The sequence below is a fragment of the Pseudophryne corroboree genome, chromosome 2 (assembly GCF_028390025.1).
Source record: "Pseudophryne corroboree isolate aPseCor3 chromosome 2, aPseCor3.hap2, whole genome shotgun sequence".
In the NCBI taxonomy this organism is placed as follows: domain Eukaryota; kingdom Metazoa; phylum Chordata; class Amphibia; order Anura; family Myobatrachidae; genus Pseudophryne; species Pseudophryne corroboree.
Window position 1 is genome coordinate 365,266,199 of NC_086445.1, and position 19,997 is coordinate 365,286,195.

The following is a 19,997-nucleotide window of genomic DNA, read 5'->3' on the forward strand; positions in this document are numbered from 1 at the left end:
ATCTGATGATCAGCAATACAGCACCATTATTAGATGTAAAGAACTTGTACTAAATCCATAATGAATGCATGTGCGCACTTGTCCTTAGCCGGAGTCATATCAGCTCCACTACTTGGCTCAGATGCTGCAGATGTCTCACAGGTCAGAATCTCACCCTGCTCCATAAGTGCACTTACCAGTAACAGTAAGTGACAGGGACACAGCAGTATGGTGACTGTAGGCTGGATCACTGATACCAGTAATATCTCATATGCAGAGTTATACACGTATCTGTGACCACACTTTCCCTATCCATACGCGTAGTACCACAACCAGGGGCACTGACAGGTCTGCCAGGCCCTGGTACAAGAAGGGGCATGGTCAGAGGAGGAGGCGTAGTCAGACCCTCTCCTTAAAAAATAAAATAAAAAAATTATGATCTCCGTGCAGCCGCAAAGCGGATTGACAGCTGCTTCAGCAGACTCTCTCCCCAGCTCAGCACACAGCTCTGGACGGCATGTGCTGGGCTGGGGAGAGATGATGCTGCAGCGGCAGTCAGTTCTCTCTGGACCAAGGACTCCTTTAGGGCTCCTCCAACAGGCCCTGGTAAAAAGTACCTGTCCCCCTGCCCTCTCTGCAACACAGTCCAAAACTGGCATCATTATCAGTCTGCACATGAGCCAGCCCTATACCTGGTATGCCAGCATCATTATCAGTCTGCATGTGACCTGCCCTACACCTGGCACACTGGCATCATCAGTCTGCATGTGATGTAGCCCTATACAGTACCTGGCATACCAGCATCATCATCATCATCAGTCTGCATGTAAGCAAGTCCTATACCTGGTACATAAGATCCGGCAGACAACAGGTGTACTTAGGTGTATAACCCACAATGCTTTGTAACTCCCTGTATGAGTCTACAGGAGAATGCCTAGCGCCACCAACTCTACACATGTGGCTATGCGTCTGAGATGGTATGACTCTGCATTGGCCATAGCTGTGTATGCTTGGTCATGGAACATGTGCAGAGCGATAACATGCAACATATGCTCCACACACAGACTTCAGCTCTGCATCAGCCCCTATGTGTGTAGGAGCAAATATGGAATAACATTTACATTGTACTTATCAGGTGCTAGGAAAAGACGGCTGATGACATCGGAGGAGGGAAAGCAAACACCAGCAGACTCTTCCCGAGCAGGTAATAATACTGTTCCCTGCTTATTAGCTCAGTAATAAAGAGACAGGCATCTTACAGAGGCACCTTCTAACAATGGTGGTGTCTTACGCTAACACACAATAAGTATACTTTATACTGTAGGAAACTTCTATAACCTAAATATTGACATGGTCAGATTGGGATCTTGAAAAGGAAAATGTCGGCACTAGCATAATGTTGATAGTGCCAGTATGTCGACATTGTGAGTTAGCATGTTGACAATCTGGTTTTCAATAGAGTAATACCCCTTTCATACCGCACAAATAACCCGGTATCGAGCCGGCATATTGCTGGGTCGGGAAGCCAGCTGTTAGGGTCCAATGCCGGATCTCACCTGGGAAGGACCCATTTCCAATTCCCCGGTGGGATCCGGCATTGCCGGTGTGAAAGGGGTCTTATCGAATAACCTGAACCCTGACTGCAGCCTAAACATAACCCTAAAATTGGTTGTCAACATTCTGTCTACATTTTCAATGTTGATATTATGACAATGTCGGCATTCTGTCAGTGTTGACATGTGAAACATATACCTTCACCCAGGGCCGGTGCAAGGTCTCTATGCACCCTAGGCAAATCTCCAGTCTAGCGCCCCCTAACCTGTAAACCCCCCCACCTTTCGGAGGGGAGATGTAGGTGGCCACTAGGTGAACTAAGGTATATTGCATTATTATGAAAACAAAGTTGTGGATCTGCACCAGCTTGGAAAATAAGTGTTATGAATAAAAGAGAAAATATCTATAAAGTACCAAAATACTGACTATTATTGTAAATCATAAATAGTCCTAAGTTTTGGCGGTGCTCCCATGGATTTTGTAGTTAGCCTACAGGAAGAAAACAAGAGAAAGACAAAATAACCTTGTGTGGAAGCACTCTTTGGTTAAATATGAAAAAAATGTGTGAAAAAAATGGATAGTAGAGGGGAGGACCCTTTCGAGTCCTACCTCTATGGACTTGGATAAAACTTGACTTTTAATGATTAACTATAAAAAATCACTGGAGGTGAACAAAAAATGATGATAAAAATCTAGATGGCAGGTGAAAATATTATTGTGATTTTTGTATAATTGTTTGAGGAGAACAATATATACAGGTCACAGGTCACAGAGAGGATCGGAATGTAAGGTAAGCTTGGAAGAAAGTGATATGAGGATTTCCTAAAGGAAAAAGGCCCACAGCACCTAGTATTCCCTGGAGGTCTCCCATCCACGTACTGACCAGGCCATACCTGCTTAGCTTCCAAGATCAGACGTGATCAGGCGCATTCAGGATAGTATGGCCGTGGGCTGATTGTATCAAGAATCACTAGTGATTTTTAGAAAAATGGCCTATGTATTCAGCAGAAAGAATATAAGAATATGAGGGAATAATTGATATAATGTAAAGGTCTCCTGAAAAAATGGCCCACAGCACCTAGTATTCCCTGGAGGTCTCCCATCCATGTACTGACCAGGCAATACCTGCTTAGCTTCCAAGATCGGACATGATCGGGCGCATTCAGGATAATATGGCTGTGTGCCGATTGATTCAAGAAATGAGTGAACACAATTCTACTTTCTGTGTAAATTGGAAAAAGGGATTGTAGGTCCCAGTCATAAATGTCCAGAAGTGAGAGTGTGTGTAAAAGGTATTTCTACTGTCTGTAGTGACGGTGATTTAATCTGGGTATAAGCACAATGTCCGCATCCAGGGCCACCATCAGCCAGATGAGAGAGTACCAGAAAAAAAGGGGGGCGAAAGATCAAAGCAACATATACTGATCTGTTGTTGAACTGATGGGCTATAGGTTGGATAGGAGCTCCAAAGAAAATTCTTATGCCCCTGTGTTGAAGAATAGGAAATTGCTGTGTGATACCCAATTTCCTATTAATTAGGATTAATCCTAGAAAATGATAATTAAGGAGCAGGCTCTAAAGTTATTAGACCCGCTATAGGGGTCAAGGGTGCTGCTATTGACCAGCAAATTAGTTCCTGGATGATCCTGCAGCAAGATGGTCTACTTATTTAAAACATACAGGTTTGCTGCTGTAATGAATGTAACTATCTGATAGGTTTTCCTGCTGTGGATAGCCAATATTATGATAGAATATACTGAATGGAAAACAGCAGAGAAAAATTCATTATATCCTTGTGTTAAACAAATATATAATGGCTAGCAATGCAATTCCCAATTAACTGTTAATAGGTTCATTCCTAAATATAGTTGCAAAGCAGGCACTGGGATTATTAGACCCAATAAGGGGGTCTGGTGTGCTGTTTTGAAACAGACACAATGTTTGAAGTTACCACTTCCTATTATATTTGCCTGCTGTAAATAGCCGATGATATAATGGATTATGTTACATGAAATTAAACGGGAGCAGCAAAGATGAAAGTCTTTAGTCCCTGGGTGGAAAAGATAGTATCTTGCAATACAATTCCTAATTGACTGTTAATAGGTTCATTCCTAAGTATGAGTACGGAGCAGGCACTGGAGTTGTTAGACCCAATGTTGGGGTCTGAAGCGCTGCTTGAAAACAGACACAATGTTTAAAGTTACCACTTCCAGTGATGTAGATATCCCGGCGGCCGGTGGCTGTAACTTGATTGAAGATCGTGACCGTGCTCCGTGTTCTGTGACCGTGCGGCCGCCCGTTCCGGAGAGGGCGAAGCCGCAGTGACGTCACTGAATGGACGTCAAATTCCCGACGTACGTTTCACCTGTGAGCTAGGCTTGTTCACGGAAGCCCCGTGTTCTCTATTCGCCTGGTCTCCATATAAATAGGATATGCGGACCAATCGTGTGTTTGGGAGTTATTTGTGATTTAATATGATGCAGTTCGGCTTAATAGAAGCATTGATGAGATTGATTGGAAGGTGGTGAGGGAGGATTGGACATTGGAAGGTGGAATCAATATGTTAAATAAATGTGCAAAAGCTAAGGTATTGCGGACAAATCAGTCAGGGCAGATGGCCTATTTGTAATGATTTGATGAACCTGGGACATGTTGTTTTAATAGTATGGAATTATGAATTATAAAACACAGCATGAACCTGGGTAAAAATTGAAAAATATGAAATTATGAAAATTATGTATGTATATATGTAAAAAAATCTTTTGAAAAAGAATTGGAAAAACATTTTGTTGGAAAAAACATTTTTTTGGGGAACATGTCAAATTGGGACTAAGAGGAGGGGATATTAATGAAGCTCTACAAAAGAAAGAATCAGAATGGATCTTCCGATTGGATACCCTCATGCCAAAGGGTCTCAACGAATACATTAACTATAGTGTCTTTCTTTAATTCAAGGTAGCAAGGGCATCATTCACCTTGGAATTTACCAAAAATTATTCTTTCTCAGATTTCACTATCTCCGTTTCTTTCCGTTCCCGTCTCACCCATCAATCATTACCTGCTTAATTTTCTTTCATATCTCACCTTTCCTGTTCCCTTTTTCCTCCCCTCTTCTTTCCCCCCCCTCCCCCCTTCTTCTCTTCCTTCCTTTCCCCCCCTCACTTTCTTCCAAGCTTACCTTACATTCCGATCCTCTCTGTGACCTGTGACCTGTATATATTGTTCTCCTCAAACAATTATACAACAATCACAATAATATTTTCACCTGCCATATCTAGAACCATATTTGGTACAATGGCAATCTAGATTTTTATCATCATTTTTTGTTCACCTCCAGTGAATTTTTATAGTTAATCATTAAAAGTCAAGTTTTATCCAAGTCCGTAGAGGTAGGACTCGAAAGGGTCCTCCCCTCTACTATCCATTTTTTTCACACATTTTTTTCATATTTAACCAAAGAGTGCTTCCACACAAGGTTATTTTGTCTTTCTCTTGTTTTCTTCCCATATTGCATTATTATACATATACAGAAAGAAGATACAACACTCAAGGACTTTTAGTGAAAAAGTATATTTTCGTGACTTTGTTCACAATATACAGTACTTTTACTTTCAAATCCTTGAGTGATGACCGTTCTTTCTGCCTATGTATACATGCTAGCTGGCATGTGGGCAATTGTATAGGACACTGAGGCCAATTTAATTTTTATTGCTGAGTGCTGGGATAATTATCTATCTATCTATCTATTATACACTGCATCTGTTTATGGGGGCTGGTGGGATATTTAATTGTATGTGTATACATACATACGGCATTATATACATATATACATATATGTGCATGCTCCTTATTGTGTTCCATCCCCCCATCTGTAAGTTAATTACTGCCCCCCCCCTCCTCCATATGTACTGTATTGTACCCCAGTGCCTGTGTTTCCCTATTATGCTGTTTACAAGTGCAAACCACCCATCAGGCTGTAAGATGTGTACTGTCTGTGGTCCTGCAGAAACCCCCATGGGTTACTTACCTAATAGTTGTTTCCTTGTTTTCCCTCATAATTGGTATGGCTCCTCTTACAGGCGGCAGCAGCATTACAGCGATGCTGCAGGTGCAGACATGTAGTCAGGTTCTGCTTGCTGCTGGAGAGTCAGGATCCAGGGACCTGCATCAGGACTATGAGGAGCGGCCGTGGGGGTGCCCCTTGGGAAGCCATAGTTACATCCGCCTCCTATGTGCCTTCATATGACATGATGTTAGCACGGAGGAAGTGCTGAGGCACTCTGTGGTACAGCCTGATAGCGATGGCTGCACCTGATTAGACCTGCAGCAGCAGCCAGCACAGTGTAAGGAGGAGGCCGCACACAGAGTCATCCTTCAGTTTTTTGCTAGATGAATTTAGTGGTGCCCTCCAGGAGCCGGCGCCCCTAGGCAGCCGCCTAAAGCTGCCTAATGGTAGAGCCGGCCCTGCCTTCACCTGTGTGCCATCTCCTCACCACTGCCCTGTGCATCCCACTCACCTCTGGAGGTCTCATTACCACTGAGTAGGAAGATGAGCTAGAGGTTATACAACACTTGCGGCTAAAGTTATCGCACCTATCTCCAAAAAATCAGCTTATTGCAGCCTGTGCGCTCCCATTTATTGCACCCATCCTATTCCAAAATGGAGATAAATGGATGTGCGCAATAAATCTAGATGGCAAAAGATAAGTATAGGAGAAAATGGGAAAATCTGCCTGTACTCCTAAAAAGCCAAACTAATATACAGTAGGAAATTATTATAGAAGTCTATAAGTGGCCATAATAACACTATTTGGTATAATTAAATTGGGTCAATTAGCTGTTATATGTATTTTTTTTAAATGTAAAAAAATTAGAGAAAGCTTTTTTTTGTTTAGCAAAATATGTGCTCTCATTAAATCTGGGGTATATAAAAATGGGTATTAAGTATATTTTTGGGTCATTTTAGAGGATTTAAAAAAATTTTTAAACTGACCGATTACTCCCATCTGCAATTCTAAAAACACGTGATACACTCATAACGTGCCCCAATATTCCTGTCCCATACCTTGTACCCTAATTTCCATAAATTAGCATTTTTGACCACGAAAATATGTCATTGTTGGCCAATTAAAAATAATTGAAAATATCTAAGTACAGGTTGAGTATCCCTTATCCAAAATGCTTGGGACCAGAGGTATTTTGGATATGGGATTTTTCCGTATTTTGGAATAATTGCATACCATAATGAGATATCATGGCGATGGGACCTAAATCTAAGCACAGAATGCATTTATGTTTCATATAAACCTTATACACACAGCCTGAAAGTAATTTTAGACAATATTTTTTATAACTTTGTGCATTAAACAAAGTGTGTCTACATTCACACAATTCATTTATGTTTCATATACTCATTATACACACAGCCTGAAGGTCATTTAATACAATATTTTTAATAACTTTGTGTATTAAACAAAGTTTGTATACATTGAGCCATTAAAAAACAAAGGTTACACTATCTCACTCTCACTCAAAAAAGTCCGTATTTCGGAATATTCCGTATTTCGGAATATTTGGATATGGGATACTCAACCTGTACTTGATTTGTCATTCATGGGGGTGTCCCAGGAGTTCTAAACCAAATCCTGACACTTTACCTTAAAATAGGGATTTTGCACTACTTATCCCCTGCTCAGAGATGGTGAAGAGAAATTTAAGATAAACCCTACAGAGACTTTTAGCCTATAACTTTTTGTAGCTAATTGGATACCAAGTTATCGCAAATACAATAAAATATTGCAAAACTGCATTATCATGGCTAATTGGGTACCCCCATAGTATACAACAATAAACTGATAGTGAAACCTTATAAATATTTACATGTTCATACAAAAATACTATACTATTATATGATTATATATCTGTACTAAAATAAATCTAATTTAAAATATGCACTGTCCATTCTCCAATGACAGGAGAGAAGAGGAAGAGGTACGCCGGCCCTCTCCTGTCCAGGGATAAGGACACTGACTGTCCCTGTAAGTACAGGTTGAGTATCCCATATCCAAATATCCGAAATACGGAATATTCCGAAATACGGACTTTTTTGAGCGAGAGTGAGATAGTGAAACATTTGTTTTCTGATGGCTCAATATACACAAACTTTGTTTAATACACACAGTTATTAAAAATATTGTATTAAATTACCTTCAGACTGTGTATATAAGGTGTATATGAAACATAAATGAATTGTGTGAATGTAGACACACTTTGTTTAATGCACAAAGTTATAAAAAATATTGGCTAAAATTACCTTCAGGCTGTGTGTATAAGGTACATATAAAACATAAATGCATTCTGTGCTTAGATTTAGGTCCCATTGCCATGATATCTCATTATGGTATGCAATTATTCCAAAATACGGAAAAATCCGATATCCAAAATACCTCTGGTCCCAAGCATTTTGGATAAGGGATACTCAACCTGTATTATTTTCATGTTTTTACAAATAAGTTTTTGCTTGGCAGATCAGAAATATAATGGGTCAGATAAATGGGATTACTACATGTGACATAAATCATTTAGTAACAAGTGAGATAAGAGATGTAGATAGACCAGTCAGGGGAACAGCAGGAGCCTTAGAGGATGGTTTTACAAAACTTGATTTCAGAAAAAAAAATACTTTCTGCAATAAGCTGCTACAGATACATCTTTGTGATGATTTTAATCTTTGTCTATTCATTATCAGTAATGGGTCTGTTACATGTGTGGAAACTCCAGTTTCTGTATGTCTATTGTAACAGGCCCATTCATTATAATGGGCCTAATGGGAATGGTATGGGTCCTCAGAGCTCAGCTTCCTCCTATGTGAGTGGCAGATTGCAAATAGACATTCAATCTGATTCCTCTGATGCCTCAGCACTGAATGTCCTGTGGCTGTAGCATGTGTGAGCTCAGGTCACGCATGCACTGTCACCTGGATCCTTAGGATATTTTGGGTGGCTCTACCGGTGGCAAGGTGCATGCCAACAGTTTCCTTTGGCTCATAGTTGCCTACCTGTATTACAGCAGTATACTGACCATAGACTGGGCCACTGATTCCAATAATATCCCATATGCAGAGTTATACATATCTTTGTGACCGCCCTGCCCCTATCCATACGCTTGGTACTATAGCCAGCTTCATTATCAGTCTGCATATGAGCCAGCACTATACCCGGTACAAAAGATCCGTCAGACAACAGGTGTACTTAGGTGTGCGCACAGCTCTGTATAGCCGGCAATGCATTATAACTCCCTCTATAAGCCTATAGGACAATGCCTAGCACCACCAACTCTTCACAACTGGTGATGCGTCTGAGATGGTATGACTCTGAATTGGCCATAGCTGTGTATGCTTGGTCATGGAACATGTGCAGTGCGATAACATGCAACATATGCTCCATGCACAGATTTTTAGCTCTGTATCAGCCACTTTGTGTATTGGACAAATATAGAACAACATTTACATTGTACTTATCAGGTTGTAAAAGACGGCGTTTATAAGAGGCGCGGGCCCCCAAGGCACCAGCTTCCAGCGCAGGTAATAATACTGTTCCCTGTTTATCATTAGCTCAGTAATAAAGAGACAGGCATTTTCCAGAGACACCTACTAACAATGGCGGTGTCTTACGCTAACATACAATAAGTATACTTTATACTGTAGGAAACGTCTATAAAGTGCTTCCCTAATGAAAGAATAAAATACATACACAGGTTATTGGGAGCTGAATGTCAGGAAGGTACATACCTCCCAACTGTCCCGCATCTGTGAGAGTGCTAGGCACGCCCTCACAGTAATGCAGATAGGGGCGCTGCAAGGCCCCACCCCCTTTCCTCATTAGGCTCTGCCCCTTTATCAGATACGCTCACCTTTTGCACACATAGGGTCCTGGTTCTTGGGACAGGTATGTTGGGAGGTATGGGCAAGTATAATGCAGGGTTTATTCTTTATCAGTATACAGTACGTGTAACCTATATGTACTGTATAGAGGGAGCAGTTTGATGAGATCTGAGGACTAGGTCCAATGCTGGACCTGAGATCAAGCTCTCAGCAATGTCCCATCTCCTACTATTGTTACCCGATTGCTTAGACATGCTGAACAGGTATATAATAAGGTGGGAGTTAGTCTTATTAGCAACTAGTCTCTATAGTATATAGAACAACAGCAGTCGATAATCCACCCAAGTGCCATCTAATTTATAGAATTTTGTCCGTTAAATCCAATGTATCTCCAATTTTTATTTTCAACTCTATGTAAACTCTGAAAGTCCTCCAAAAGTTACTAAGGGACAGATTTAGCATTCAGTATTCATGGGCTATCCCCCAACAACAGCCATGATCAGAGAGTACCCACAAATATTAAGGATGCCCCAGATGTACCATGGAGGGATCGCAGCAGGTATCTCCGATCAGAGGGTGCACAATACAATTAGATACTTCACTAGCTGACCTAGTTTCATCAGATTGCTAATTGAAGAATTAGTGGAGGTTTATATATGTATTTTATCTCCATGTAATATTTATATGTTCATTAGTCTATTGTACAAATGTGGCAAACTTTAAACTGACATGTAACACATCAAATACAACTGCAAGTGGTAGCTATGTGTTACATGTCCATTTATATATTGCTACATGTGGAGAAAAATAATATCCAGAGAAAAAGTATTACTTCTGCTTAGGTAGGAAATAAATGATGCAGCATGTTTAATATGACTCCAAACTATTTTCTTTACAGATAAGACCAGCGGAAGCCATTACAGCGGTCACCTACTGAACATCTTATCTTGGGGAGAAAAAATAAGAATTTACTTACCGATAATTCTATTTCTCGTAGTCCGTAGTGGATGCTGGGGACTCCGTCAGGACCATGGGGATTAGCGGCTCCGCAGGAGACAGGGCACAAAAATAAAGCTTTAGGATCAGGTGGTGTGCACTGGCTCCTCCCCCTATGACCCTCCTCCAAGCCTCAGTTAGGATACTGTGCCCGGACGAGCGTACACAATAAGGAAGGATCTTGAATCCCGGGTAAGACTCATACCAGCCACACCAATCACACCGTACAACTTGTGATCTGAACCCAGTTAACAGTATGACAAAACGTAGGAGCCTCTGAACAGACGGCTCACAACAATAACAACCTGATTTTTTTGTAACAATAACTATGTACAAGTATTGCAGACAATCCGCACTTGGGATGGGCGCCCAGCATCCACTACGGACTACGAGAAATAGAATTATCGGTAAGTAAATTCTTATTTTCTCTAACGTCCTAAGTGGATGCTGGGGACTCCGTCAGGACCATGGGGATTATACCAAAGCTCCCAAACGGGCGGGAGAGTGCGGATGACCCTGCAGCACCGAATGAGAGACTCCATGTCCTCCTCAGCCAGGGTATCAAATTTGTAGAATTTTGCAAACGTGTTTGCCCCTGACCAACTAAATGCTCAGCAAAGTTGTAAAGCCGAGACCCCTCAGGCAGTCGCCCAAGATGAGCCCACTTCCTTGTGGAATGGGCTTTTTCTGATTTTGTCTGTGGCAAGCCTGCCACAGAATGAGCAAGCTGAATTGTACTACAAATCCAGCGAGCAATCGTCTGTTTAGAAGCAGGAGCACCCATCTTGTAGGGTGCATACAGGCTAAACAGCGAGTCAGATTTTCTGACTCCAGTCGTCCTGGAAACATATATTTTCAGGGCCCTGACAACGTCAAGTAACTTGGAGTCCTCCAAGTCCCTAGTAGCCGCAGGTACCACAATAGGTTGGTTCATGTGAAAAACAGAAAACACCTTAAGGAAAAATTGAGGACGAGTCCTCAATTCTGCCCCGTCAGAATGAAAAATTAAGTAAGGGCTTTTATATGATAAAGCCGGTCATTCTGACACACGCCTGGCTGAAGCCAGGGCTAATAGAATCTTCACCTTCCATGTGAAATATTTTAAGTCCACAGTGGTGAGTGGATCAAACCAATGTGACTTTAGGAAACTCAAAACAACATTGAGATCCCAAGGTGCCACTGGAGGCACAAAAGGAGGCTGTATATGCAGTACCCCTTTTACAAACGTCTGAACTTCAGGCACTGAAGCCAGTTCTTTCTGGAATAAATTCGACAGGGTCGAAATTTGAACCTTAATGGACCCTAATTTTAGGCCCATAGACAGTCCTGTTTTCAGGAAATGTAGGAAACGACCCAGTTGGAATTCCTCTGTAGGGACCTTCTTGGCCTCACACCACGCAACATATTTTCGCCAATTGCGGTGAAAATGTTTTGCGGTTACATCCTTCCTGGCTTCGACCAGGGTAGGGATGACTTCATCTGGAATGCCCTTTCAGGATCCGGCGTTCAACTGCCATGCCGTCAAACGCAGCCGCGGTAAGTCTTGGAACAGACAAGGCCCCTGCTGGAGCAGGTCCTTTCTTAAAGGTAGAGGCCACGGTTCTTCCGTGAGAATCTCTTGAAATTCCGGGTACCAAGTCCTTCTTGACCCATCCGGAACCACGAGTATCATTCTTACTCATCTCCTTGATTCTCAGTACTTTTTGTATGAGATGCATAGGAGGGAACACATACCATGACTGGTACACCCACAGTGTTACCAGAGCGTCCACCGCTATTGCCTGAGGGTCCCTTGACCTGGCGCAATATCTGTCTAGTTTTTTGTTCAGGCGGGACGCCATCATGTCCACCTTTGGTTTTTCCCAACGGTTTACAATCATGTGGAAGACTTCCCGCTGAAGTCCCCACTCTCCCGGGTGGAGGTTATGCTGAGGAAGTCTGCTTCCCAGTTTTCCACTCCCGGAATTAACACTGCTGAGAGTGTTATCACATGATTTTTCGCCCAGCGAAGAATCCTTGCAGTTTCTGCCATTTCCCTCCTGCTTCTTGTGCCGCCCTGTTTTCGTGGGCGACTGCCGTGATGTTGTCCCACTGGATCAATACCGGCTGACCTTGAAGCAGAGGTCTTGCTAAGCTTAGAGCCTTGTAAATTGGCCTTAGCTCCAGTATATTTATGTGGAGAGAAGTCTCCAGACTTGATCACACTCCCTGGAAATTTTTTCCTTGTGTGACTGCTCCCAAGCCACTCAGGCTGGCATCCGTGGTCACCAGGACCCAGTCCTGAATGCCGAATCTGCGGCCCTTTCATAGATGAGCACTCTGCAGCCACCGCAGAAGAAACACCCTTGTCCTTGGAGACAGGGTTATCCGCTGATGCATCTGAAGATGCGATCCGGACCATTTTCCCAGCAGATCCCACTGAAAGGTTCTTGCGTGAAATCTACCGAATGGGATCGCTTTGTAAGAAACCACCATTTTTCACAGGACCCTTTGTGCAATGATGCACTGATACTTTTCCTGGTTTTAGGAGGTTCCTGACTAGCTCGGATAACTCCCTGGCTTTCTTCTCCGGGAGAAAGCATCCTTTTCAGGACTGTGTCCAGAATCATCCCTAGGAACATTAGACGTGTCGTCGGAAAAAGCTGCGATTTTGGAATATTTAGAATCCACTCGTGCTGTCGTAGAACTATTTGAGATAGTGCTACTCCGACCGCCAACTGTTCTCTGGACCTTGCCCTTATCAGGAAAGCGTCCATATTTCTTTTAGGAAGAATCATCATTTCGGCCATTACCTTGGTAAAGACCCGGGGTGCCGTGGACAATCCAAACGGCAGCGTCTGAACTGATAGTGACAGTTCTGTACCACGAACCTGAGATACCCTTGGTGAGAAAGACAAAATTTGGACTTGTAGGTAAGCGTCCCTGATATCCAGTGACACCATATCGTCCTGGTTCGCTATCACTGCTCTGAGTGACTCCATCTTGATTTGAACCCTTGTATGTAGTTGTTCAAATCTTTTAGATCTGACCGAGCCGTTTGGCTTCAGTACCACAATATATTGTGGAATAATACCCCTTCCCTTGTTGTAGGAGGGGTACTTTGATTATCACGTGCTGGGAATACAGCCTGTGAATTTTTTTCCAATACTGCCTCCCTGTCGGAGGGAGACGTTGGTAAAGCAGACTTCAGGAACTTGTGAGGGGAAGACGTCTCAAATTTCCAATGTACACCTGGGATACTACGTGTAGGATCCAGGCGTCCACTTGCGAGTGAGCCCACTGCGTGCTGAAACTCTTGAGATGACCCCCCACCGCACCTGAGTCCGCTTGTATGGCCCCAGCGTCATGCTGCGGACTTGGCAGAAGCTGTGGAGGACTTCTGTTCCTGGGAATGGGCTGCCTGCTGCAGTCTTCTTCCCTTTCCTCTAACCCTGGGCAGATATGACTGGCCTTTTGCCCGCCTGCCTTTATGGGTACGAAAGGACTGAGACTGAAAAGACTGTGTCCTTTTCTGCTGAGATGTGACTTGGGGTAACAAAAGTGGATTTTCCAGCTGTTGCCATGGCCACCAGGTCCGATGGACCGCCCCTTTATACGGCAATACTTCCATGTGCCGTCTGGAATCTGCATCACCTGACCACTGTCGTGTCTATAAACATCGTCTGGCAGATATGGACATCACATCTACTCTTGATGCCAGAATGCAAATATCCCTCTGCGCATCTCGCATATATAGAAATGCATCCTTAAAATGCTCTATAGTCAATAAAATATTGTTCCTGACAAGGGTATCAATATTTTCAGTCAGGAAATCCGACCAAGCCCCCCCAGCGCTGCACATCCAGGCTGAGGCGATTGCTGGTCGTAGTATAACACCAGTATGTGTGTATATACTTCTTAGGATATTTTTCAGCTTCCTATCAGCTGGCTCCTTGAGGGCGGCCGTATCTGGAGACGGTAACGCCACTTGTTTTTATAAGCGTGTGAGCGCCTTATCCACCCTAAGGTGTGTTTCCCAACTCGCCCTCACTTCTGGCGGGAAAAGGTATACCTCCAATAATTTTCCATCGGAGGAAACCCACGTATCATCACACACTTTAATTTATCTGATTCAGGAAAAACTACAAGTAGATTATTCCCACCCTACATAATACCCTTATTTGTGGTACTTGTAGTATCAGAAATATGTAACACCTCCTTCATTGCCCTTAACATGTAACGTGTGGCCCTAAAGGAAAATACGTTTGTTTCTTCACCGTCGACACTGAAGTCAGTGTCCGTGTCTGTGTCTGTGTCGACCAACTGAGGTAAATGGGCGTTTTTACAAGCCCCTGACGGTGTCTGAGACGCCTGGACAGGTACTAATTTGTTTGCCGGCCGTCTCATGTCGTCAACCGACCTTGCATCGTGTTGACATTATCACGTAATTCCTAAATAAGCCATCCATTCCGGTGTCGACTCCCTAGAGAGTGACATCACCCATACAGGCAATTTGCTCCGCCTCCTCACCAACATCGTCCTCCTACATGTCGACACACACGTACCGACACACAGCACACACACAGGGAATGCTCTGATAGAGGACAGGACCCCACTAGCCCTTTGGGGAGACAGAGGGAGAGTTTGCCAGCACACACCAAAAACGCTATAATTATACAGGGACAACCCCTTATACAAGTGTTTTCCCTTATAGCATTTTCACATATGTAATCATATCGCCAAATAAGTGCCCCCCCTCTCTGTTTTAACCCTGTTTCTGTAGTGCAGTGCAGGGGAGAGCCTGGGAGCCTTCCTCTCAGCAGAGCTGAGCAGGAAAATGGCGCCGTGTGCTGAGGAGAATAGGCCCCGCCCCCTAAAACGGCGGGCTCTTCTCCCGGAGTTTGTGAGATCTGGCAGGGGTTAAATACATCCATATAGCCTCAAGGGCTATATGTGATGTATTTTAGCCATACAAAAGGTATAATACATTGCTGCCCAGAGCGCCCCCCCCAGCGCCCTGCACCCTCAGTGACCGCGGGTATGAAGTGTGCTGACAACAATGGCGCACAGCTGCAGTGCTGTGCGCTACCTTATGAAGACTGAAAGTCTTCTGCCGCTTGTTTCTGGACCTCTGGACCTCTTCAACTTCGGCATCTGCAAGGGGGGTCGGCAGCGCGGCTCCGGGACGAACCCCAGGGTGAGACCTGTGTTCCGACTCCCTCTGGAGCTAATGGTGTCCAGTAGCCTAAGAATCCAATCCATCCTGCACGCAGGTGAGTTGAAATTCTCTCCCCTAAGTCCCTCGATGCAGTGAGCCTGTTGCCAGCAGGACTCACTGAAAATAAAAAACCTAAAAAACTTTTTCTAAGCAGCTCTTTAGGAGAGCCACCTAGATTGCACCCTGCTCGGACGGGCACAAAAACCTAACTGAGGCTTGGAGGAGGGTCATAGGGGGAGGAGCCAGTGCACACCACCTGATCCTAAAGCTTTATTTTTGTGCCCTGTCTCCTGCGGAGCCGCTAATCCCCATGGTCCTGACGGAGTCCCCAGCATCCACTTAGGACGTTAGAGAAACACCTATTACCAACTGCCTGCCCTCGGATCATATAGATCAGGGCTGGCCAAACCTGTCCTCGAGATCTACCAACGGTTCACATTTTCCAGACCACCTAGCTGGTGCACAGGTGTAGTCATTACTAATTAAGATGTGCTGCATTCATTCCTAACTGACAATTCTACAGATCTCCAGGAGGCCTGGAAAACATGAACTGTTGGTAGATCTCGAGGACCGGTTTGGCCAGCCCTGATATAGATCCATCTATCTATATATATATATATAGATATATATATATATACGGCGGCGTGGAGCACTACAGCGGGTACTTAGGTGGGGTAAGTGTTCTATGTGTGTCTTGTCCATTTGTTGGTAGTGTTGCTGTTAACTTGAGGAAAGGGCTGCTGCCCTGAAACAGCTGTTGTTGTTGCAATACATCTCATTTTCATATTCTTTGCGTCCAGTGCCGTTTTATCTTGGAGTACTGCATCTGATATTTTGAAAACGCTGCACGGAGGCCAGTTGTGTTCATTTAATCTAAGAGTGCCGACTGAACTGCAAGTATCTATATATATATAAATATATATATATCTATCTATCTATCTATATATATATATATATATATATATATATATAATAGATAGATAGATAGATAGATAGATTGAAGTGCAACAGAATTTGCTGTGCTATCTAAGAAATTGTTAATAAATAAATATTCATAAACATATAGAAATATGTATAACTTATCCTGTCTCCCCCACACATGCCACAGTCTGTGACGCCCTCTCTCCTTTCCACACACCCAAAGGGGTGCGCACGGGGGGTGCCTGGTGCGCACAGGCACCCCCTAATATCCGGCACCCCCCACTGACACGCCTGCTGCCGTTTAATGTGTCCCCCCTGTACGGCGTCCAGTCTCCTCGAGTCCTCCTCTAGCCTTCACGTTCCACCTGGTGACTCCCTGATGTGTGGCTGGGGCGTGACGAAACTGCTCAATAGTTACCTTGAGCCAAACGCAATCTAGCCAGTAGCTGGGAGTCAGGAGGAAGAGCAATGGGGGCTTCCTCTCTCTCCCCGACCCCTCCTCTCTGCTTCATAGTGACAGCGGCGGCTGGCTGACAGAGGCGGGCTGTGCCGCTGTTTGAGGGAGACACACACAGGGCAGAAAGCCGGTCCGTCACGTTACACCCCTGCGTGCAGCCGCTGCCGCCGGCAGAGTCAACATGTCCTGGTGCTCGACGCACCGCATGCAAAGGTATCAACGGATGGAAAAGGGGAGGGCATCGTGTGCCGGCATGGATGTCAGTATGGGGGGGCAGTGTGCAGACATGGATGTCAGTATGGGGGGCAGTGTGCAGACATGGATGTCAGTATGGGGGGGGGAGTGTGCAGACATAGATGTCAGTATGGGGGGGCAGTGTGAAGACATGGATGTCAGTATGGGGGGGCAGTGTGCAGACATGGATGTCAGTATGGGGGGCAGTGTGCAGACATAGATGTCAGTATGGGGGGGCAGTGTGAAGACATGGATGTCAGTATGGGGGGGCAGTGTGCAGACATAGATGTCAGTATGGGGGGGCAGTGTGCAGACATAGAAGTCAGTATGGGGGGGCAGTGTGCAGACATAGATGTCAGTATAGGGGGGCAGTGTTCAGACATGGATGTCAGTATGGGGGGGGCAGTGTGCAGACATAGATGTCAGTATGGGGGGGCAGTGTGCAGACATGGATGTCAGTATGGGGGGCAGTGTGCAGACATAGATGTCAGTATAGGGGGGCAGTGTGCAGACATGGATGTCAGTATGGGGGGGGCAGTGTGCAGACGTGGATGTCAGGTTGGGGGGTCAGTGTGTAGGCATGGATGTCAGTATGGGGGGCAGTGTGCAGACATGGATGTCAGTATGGGGGGGCAGTGTGCAGACGTGGATGTCAGGTTGGGTGGTCAGTGTGCAGACATGGATATCAGTATGGGGGGGCAGTGTGCAGATATGGATGTCAGTATGGGGGGGCAGTGGGCATTCACATACCCTCCAACTGTACCTTATTGGCAGGCAGTGCCATAACTAGGCATGTTAGCTCTGTGTGCAAGAAACATAATTGGCGCTCCCCCCCCCCCCCCCCACAATGGAAGACAGGGGCAGTGTGCGCTGCAGGTGCTCGAAAAATATATAGGGGCGTGGCTTCATGGGGGAAGGGGCGTGGCCACAAAATAATACCAATTCATACTATGGTGCACAGTAGTCTCCATTATTCAAATTAAGCTGCACAGTAGCGCCACTGCACCAGGTAGAGCCCCTTTTACACATTACAGAAAACAGCCCCCCTTTTTACACATTACGGCAGAGTCCCCTTTTTTACACATTACGGCAGACAGCGTCCCCTTTTTACACATTACGGCAGACAGCGTCCCCCTTTTTAAACATTACGGCAGACAGCATCCCCTTTTTTACACATTACAGCAGACAGCATCCCCCTTTTTACACATTACGGCAGACAGCGTCCCCTTTTTACACATTATGGCAGACAGCGTCCCCTTTTTACACATTACGGCAAACAGCGTCCCCTTTTTTACACATTACGTCAGAGTCCTTTTTTACATATTACGGCAGACATCGTCCCCCTTTATACACATTACGACAGACAGCGTCTCCTTTTTTACACATTACGGCAGACAGCGCCCCCCTTTTTACACATTACGGCAGACAGCGTCCACTTTTTACACATTACGGCAGACAGCGTCCCCTTTTTACTAGAGATGAGCGGGTTCGGTTTCTCTGAATCCGAACCCGCCAGAACTTCATGTTTTTTTTCACGGGTCCGAGCGACTCGGATCTTCCCGCCTTGCTCGGTTAACCCGAGCGCGCCCGAACGTCATCATGACGCTGTCGGATTCTCGCGAGGCTCGGATTCTATCGCGAGACTCGGATTCTATATAAGGAGCCGCGCGTCGCCGCCATTTTCACACGTGCATTGAGATTGATAGGGAGAGGACGTGGCTGGCGTCCTCTCCATTTAGATTATAAGAGACTGAGAGAGATTTACTGGAGCTGACTAGGAGGAGTACTGTTACTGTAGAAGTGTAGAGACTGAGTGGAGAGAGTTTACTAGTGAGGACAGTGCAGTTTACTTTATAATCCGTTCTCTGCCTGAAAAAAGCGATACACAGCACACAGTGACTCAGTCACATACCATATCTGTGTGCACTGCTCAGGCTCAGGCCAGTGTGCTGCATCATCTATTATCTATATATAATATTATATATATCTGTCTGACTGCTCAGCTCACACAGCTTATAATTGTGGGGGAGACTGGGGAGCACTACTGCAGTGCCAGTTATAGGTTATAGCAGGAGCCAGGAGTACATAATATATTATATAGTGAGTGACCACCAGACACACAGTGCAGTTTATTTAATATATCCGTTCTCTGCCTGAAAAAAGCGATACACACAGTGACTCAGTCAGTCACATACCATATCTGTGTGCACTGCTCAGGCTCAGGCCAGTGTGCTGCATCATCTATATATATTATATATCTGTCTGACTGCTCAGCTCACACAGCTTATAATTGTGGGGGAGACTGGGGAGCACTACTGCAGTGCCAGTTATAGGTTATAGCAGGAGCCAGGAGTACATAATATTATATTAAAATTAAACAGTGCACACTTTTGCTGCAGGAGTGCCACTGCCAGTGTGACTAGTGACCAGTGACCTGACCACCAGTATATATAATATTAGTAGTATACTATCTCTTTATCAACCAGTCTATATTAGCAGCAGACACAGTACAGTGCGGTAGTTCACGGCTGTGGCTACCTCTGTGTCGGCACTCGGCAGCCCGTCCATAATTGTATATACCACCTAACCGTGGTTTTTTTTTCTTTCTTTATACATACATACTAGTTACGAGTATACTATCTCTTTATCAACCAGTCTATATATTAGCAGCAGACACAGTACAGTGCGGTAGTTCACGGCTGTGGCTACCTCTGTGTCGGCACTCGGCAGCCCGTCCATAATTGTATATACCACCTAACCGTGGTTTTTTTTTCTTT

General features: G+C 44.6%; 1 protein-coding gene and 2 pseudogenes across 7 annotated transcripts in view; all 3 read right to left on the minus strand.

Moving 5' to 3' along the window:
• MYO16 (myosin XVI) overlaps positions 1 to 19,997 on the minus strand; it is a 1,104,874-nt gene that overhangs the window by 38,452 nt on the left and 1,046,425 nt on the right. The gene's annotated exons all lie outside the window — the stretch shown is intronic.
• On the minus strand, positions 2,368 to 2,485 carry LOC135052931 (5S ribosomal RNA; annotated as a pseudogene).
• LOC135052032 (5S ribosomal RNA) lies at positions 2,600 to 2,717 on the minus strand (annotated as a pseudogene).